This window comes from Camelus ferus, chromosome 11, assembly GCF_009834535.1.
Source record: "Camelus ferus isolate YT-003-E chromosome 11, BCGSAC_Cfer_1.0, whole genome shotgun sequence".
Classification (NCBI taxonomy): Eukaryota; Metazoa; Chordata; class Mammalia; order Artiodactyla; family Camelidae; genus Camelus; species Camelus ferus.
Genome location: NC_045706.1, coordinates 34189675 through 34195924, shown reverse-complemented (window position 1 = coordinate 34195924; position 6250 = coordinate 34189675). Strand labels below are relative to the sequence as shown.

General features: G+C 43.1%; 1 protein-coding gene across 1 annotated transcript in view; it reads left to right on the top strand.

Moving 5' to 3' along the window:
* The first annotated feature begins 5488 nt into the window (after positions 1-5488).
* Positions 5489-6250, top strand: part of STAMBPL1 (STAM binding protein like 1) — a 57299-nt gene continuing 56537 nt past the window's right edge. The window contains exon 1 of the mRNA XM_032491364.1: positions 5489-6126. The gene's annotated coding sequence lies outside the window, so the exon portion shown is untranslated. The remainder of the gene's footprint in view (positions 6127-6250) is intronic.

Sequence of the window (6250 nt, the reverse complement as noted above, 5' to 3'; positions counted from 1 at the left end):
ATGATTATTTTGTGCCTCAGAGTCGAAGAATCCTGCAGTTTCTAAGCAACTTGTATGAAACTATGTGATTTCATTTGAGATCAATTTTGTACTCATTTCAAATGGCAAGTAAGTTGCTAGAGATTGAATTGGGTCCCTCCCAAGATTCAAATGTTGATGGTTTAACCTCTAACATGAACTGTATTTTAGAGAAGGGACTTTTAGGAAGTAACTAAGGTTAAATGAAGTCATAAGGCTGGGGTCCCAAACCTATAGGATTGGTGGCCTTACAAGAAGAGAAAGAGAGAGATCTCTTTCTCCCCTTCCTTTCGTGTGAGGATACAGTGAGAAGGTGGGTGTCTGCAAGCCAGGAGCCCAGTCCACCAGCACCTTGAACTAGAGCCTCCCAGACTAGGAGAAAAATTTCTGTTGTGTAAGCCACCCAATCTGTGGTATTTTGTGGCAGCAGCCGGAGCAGACAAAGACAGAAGTGTTATCTATATTACGAGCCTGAGCGTTAAGCCCAGCAAGCAGCACATGCCTGAATGTGTATTTAGGGATCTGCTATTTTTACTATTCGTCCTTGGAAAAGGTCATGTCTTTGCTTATACAGTCACAGACAAATTTAAGAGTTATGTTTTCAGATGGTACCATTCACTCCAGTAAAAACTTCTGCGGGCCCGTTTTTTCCTATAAATGGAAGATATTCTTTTCCTGTTGACCAAAGAAATTCTAAATTTAAATAACAAATATAATGCCCTCTTGTGTGTTTTATACTTTTTCTGCTCCAACCTACTGCATAGCTGTTAAATAACAGTCGAAGCTTACCACGGAGGGATTGCTAGAGCACTGAAGGAGTCCTAGGAGCCATGAGACTGTTTCAGGATATATTTTGACAGTGAGGGTCAGATGTTTTCTACCACCTCCCCTCTCTCTCTCCCTCCACCTTTCTGTCCTTCACACACATCCTTTGTATCTGTAAACAAGCCCAAAGAGAAGCTCTTTAAGAAAAAAACATATTGCTCCAAACACTAGTAATATTTGTTCCATGTTTATCAAAATCTTCTGCTCCTAAATTCAAGAGATCAGACCATATCAGCCGAGGAGAGAATTTACATTTTCAGCCAATGTCTGCCTGTATGATGAACTGTTTAGTAAGCCTTATATCTGCAAAGCACATTTTCATTTCAAAAATGCTTTGATGATCATCAGCTTCACAACTACTTCAAGAGCTGTCTAGAGCCATCATTCTCCTGTTTCTGATGGAAAAAGCTAGGCTCAGAGGGACGAGGCCCAGGGCAGTGGTAAATGGTCAGAGAGGACAAGGTTCCAGGAATTCTGAAACCTCATCCAGTATCTAGTGTCCTGGATATGAAATTGGACATGAAATGGACACAGTGGACATGAAATTCTCGAAGCCTCACTAACAGGAAGAGAGCACCAAAATAAATCTCCTGAGTGGAAAAAGTCAAACGTGCCTGCGGTTTCCATTTTTGGAGCAGTTGCTTCCTGCATTTACTGATACAGGCTAGTTGCCATGGTTATGATATTCCTCAAACCAGGTCTGAAGGGAAAAATAGGTTATTCAAAATTTATTAGCTCCTTAATAGCATAGACCAGTGGTTTGCAAACTTTGTGGCCTCAGGACTCTCCACACTCAGACAATCTTAAAAACTATCAAGGACCCTAAAGAGCTTTCATTTACATGAGTGATATCTATCCTTTTTTTTTTTTTTTTTACTATATTAGAAAATAAAATGGAAGCATTTAAAATAATATCAACTTATTAAAAATAATAAACTGATTACATGTTAAATTAAATATCTCATTTTCATGACAGTACAATGCTATTTTTCCCACACAAAACAAAAATTAGTGAGAAAATTGGCACTGTCTTCTATTATTACAAACCTCCTTCATTCACATGTAGCTTTGTAGGCGATAACTGGCTTTTCCTATCTGCGCCTGCATTCTAGATGTGGTGACACATACACGTAGCTCTGGAAAACTCCGCTGCCAACTCATGAGAGAATGAGGGCGAAAAAGTCAAAGAATGGATTTGTGTTTTCACGAAAATAGTTTTGACCTTGCTGAACAAACTGGGTAGCTTTGACTGCCTGAAAAGATTTCAAGGGTCACTTCCATACTTTGAGAACCACTGGCATAAACAATAGCACACCCTAGAGTTTTAAGAATACATGTTTTTAAGAATGTAATCGTTTCTGAAGTACATGCTCAGTACAGGCTTAAGTACATAATCTCTGAGATGAAGTTTTCTTCCAATAGAATCAGTTGGATATTTTAAGTCTTTCTTTCCCTTGACTTTAAGGATGACCCAGAGCCAGGAAATTGTAAATCTGTGAAACAAAGAACCAGGAGTCCAGTCCATCCATCTGGTCTCAGCAAGGACCTCCAGTGAGGTTGGTTATTACCCCAGGGACCACCATTTTATGTGCACACACCAAACAACTACAGGAGTACGCAAATGCAATTTTGGTTTCTCTATTAATGTAAATTCAACCCTGCCCACTTTCTCCTTGTACTGCCAGTTCCAACAAATAAGATCCTACTAGGACGTCTACAGATGGGGAGAATCCAGACAACGCCACACTCATGGACTTGTGGGTGCCCCAGTGAGAGTGGCAGACCTCCGGCCAATCAGAGACAAGGGGTTGCCTCTGTGTCCAGGTTACCAACAACCTGTGCTCATCCAGTTTCTCAGAACAGACCCTATCTCCAATGTTGTAGGACAGGAAAAACGCTGAGTGCTGACTCCCTGGTACTCATCCAGTGAGAAAGGTCTTGATGTTTTGTCACTTGTCACAGTTGGGAAATTCTCAAATGCAGCATAACTTAATAAAGAATTTAGAATGTAATGTCTTGTTTCTATATACGCTATCAACTAAGCAAATGACAGGGGAGTCCCAATCCCTTAATTCATCACTCTTCTTTGTGAAATAGTTTGACCTCCCTACCTCCCTCCCTCCCTCCCTTCTTTATTCCCACCTTTGTCCTTTCCCCAAACATTTATTCTGCACCTATTATGAGTGAGGCACTGTGATGGATACTACTTTATATTTTTCTGGCTACCAATAGTGTTCAATTTTTAACTATTAAACATTTTTTTCCTAAATAAAATGAAAGCATTCCCATTATAGAAATTTTAAATTATAGTGAAATATAAAGACAGCAATTATAACTGCCCATAACTAATCTCTAGGAAGTAATTTTCATACAATCTCCTAGATTTTTTCCTGTGTTTTCATGTACTTGAGATGATATGTATATGCAGTTTTGTATCCTTCTTATTTATTTAACATTGTATCATAAGCAGCTTCAATGTTATTTAAAACTCATCGTACACATTACTTTAGTGTCCAAAGTTGGTGATAAATAGTTCAAAGGAAAAATTTTTTTCCTCACATTTTCTTCAGAAAAATTATTTCCTGGGGGTGGAATTGCTGGGAGTAAAGGGACATGTATATTTTACTGCTTCTGTGAACATACTGACAAATTCCTTTTCCTGGAAGTGTATTAAAATTCCACCACCAGATGAGGGCCTCCTTTCATTGCATTCTCACCAGTATGGAGGGCAACTTTAATTTCGACACAATCTTTGTGAATATAATTGGTAAAGACAAAAAAAGTCCTATCTTAAAAAGTATGCATTTGGAGATTAATATTGAAATAGAATCTTTATAAGTGCAAGCAAAATTAGAGAACACTTTAAAATTCTCTAAGACAAAAGTTGTCTAAGTATACCTGTGCCCACTTTTCATTAATTCAATTAATGAAAGGGAGGCAGAAGTTGGATCAATCCAATGTCACGATGTCAGAGTTCTCATGACATACACTGCAATCAGTTCTGGTTAACTTAAATAGAAGACAAATGTCTTGAAAGGCCATTAGGTAGCATATCAAAGAAAAAGGAAGGCTGGGGAATCAGGCTCATCAAACAGGCAGGGTAGTTCGGTAGGTAGCTGGAGCAGAAAGCTCACACCACCCAAACAGCCCACTTAGGACACCACAGGTACTGCCATTGGGTAGTCCCACCTCTCACCTCTGACACTGCTGCCTATAGGCACAAAAGCCACTTCACAGATATTGGAATTATTTCTAAAATGTCTTTTCTTCTTTGAACCAGACTCCAGATTCAGAGATTGGGTGGCAGCCTTTGATGGGCTGAACTTAGGTCACATGATGGTGCTCTAGCTGCTAGAGGGTGGAGACAGTGAGTACTGAACCATTTTGGCTTTTATAAGACTTTGGGTTCTAGGCAGCAAGACCATGATCAAGGACCACTATAAATATTTATCTGGAATTCGTTGCTGCATGATACTTTTTAGGAATTTGAATTAATCTTAATTATCACTGAATTTTTGACTATCTAGTAGGTTATGAGATTATCTGGTTCAGAACTAGAAACTCACTTATCTGCCATATTCTCAATGTCAGCAGGTGGGACGTATGGGAGTGGTGGGGACTATGGAAAACTGAGGAGCATCTCCCCAGGATGCTAAAGGATACACCTGCTTCATTCCAGCTGATAATTGCTAGAACCCACCATGAACCAAAGGTTGCCAGTTCTTCCAATTTTCCAGAACACGCCCCAAATCTAAATTTTTGTAAAATGTCCTGATTTTAAAATATAGACTGAAATTCAAAATTAGAAAAAAGCAATGGCACCATTGTTTTTTTTTGTTTGTTTGTTTGTTTGTTTTTAAATCAAGGCTGCAGGCTCTCTCCAATAATCAGACCACTTCATTTCAAAAACCAGTGCAGGGAGATGAGGCCTAAGAAGGTGAAACGCCTGAGGCCGAATAGCTCAGTTGGTGGCAGAGTCTCAGCTAGACATTTAATTAGAAAAAGCCCATATTCCATTACCCCTCTCTGTGATAACTTCCCTCTCTGGGAAGTAACCTCCCAACCAAACTCAGAAAAAGTGACAAAGTATCTGTGTTTCATCCAGCAGTAGCAGTGTTTGTATATCCATAGATTTATAAGCCAATAAGAATAGCTTTTGGTGTCTTTTCAGAATTTAAATCTTAACTTCTACAACGTTCTAGGTGAGTAACCTGGGACAAATTACCTTGCTCCTCCGTCTCTCAGTGATAGGGAAAGTAAGAGTACCTTTTATAAAGCTGCAGAAAGGATAAAATAAGATTTCACGTATAGAGTGCCTGGCTCAGTGCCGGGACCATATTAAAAAACACTACACATGATAATAATGTAATAATACAATATCCAGATGATATCATAATAGCTTGCATTCCCCAAGTGCACGAAGTGGGGAGAGGGGAAGAGGACTAACGTGTTTCATGGTGGCGGTGGGTTATGCATAAATCTCAAGGTGGATTTCCTAATGAGAGGTATCAGCGGGATTGTCACCAAAACCCTATCCTGCCTCCGACTCCGATGAGAGTCCACGGCCCAATCCAGGCACGTGTACACTGCAGTCTCAATAGGCACCCACTCTGGTCCACCTCAGTGAAATCGATGGTGGAGAAAACGAAAGTCCGCGTGGTTCTGGGCTGAGGAAGGGCGTGCAGGGCTTCAGATGAGAGTCGCACCCAGTCGTTTCATACTCGCTCTAGGTCAGCCGCGTGGACCCGCTTCCACCCGCGAGCTTTTCGCGAGGAACCTGGGAGGCCGCGGCCGCGGCGGAGGAGGAGGGGGCGGAGGCAGGGGTGGAGGCGGCACCCAGGGGCCGGGGCCGGGGCCGGGGCTGCCGGGACCATCGCAGCGATAGTTTGTTTTCGTGCGGCGGCGGCGGCGGCGGCGGCGGTGGCAGCAGGGAAGGCTGCTGCAGGCTCAGGATCGCCAGGCCTGCGCGTGGGTTTTCGCGGGAGCTCTTCGTCCCGGGCGCCGGGGAGCCACGGCAGCGAAGGGGAGGAGGAGGAGGAGAGGAACGCACGGAGCCCGAGCGAGTGGAACTAGCAAAGCTCCATCGGTCGGCAGAGAAGCGGAGGAGGGTCGGCCGAGGGAAGCCAGCGGGCGCCTGCTCAGCGGGTGCCTTATCACCCGGCTGCAGTGCCTTCTAGCAAAAGCCACCGCGGCGGCCAGACGGATGCCAAGGCCACACGGCAGGCGCGGGGACAGCCTCTGCAGTCGCCGTCCCACGCGGGCCCCGGACATCAGGGGCTGCTGGTGAGTAGGCGCCCGCGCGCGTGAGTGTGTGTGTGTGTGTGTGTGTGTGTGTGTGTGTGTGTGTGTGTGTGTGTGTGTGTGTGTGTGTGTGTGTGTGTGTTTGTCTGTGTCTGTGTCTGTGTCT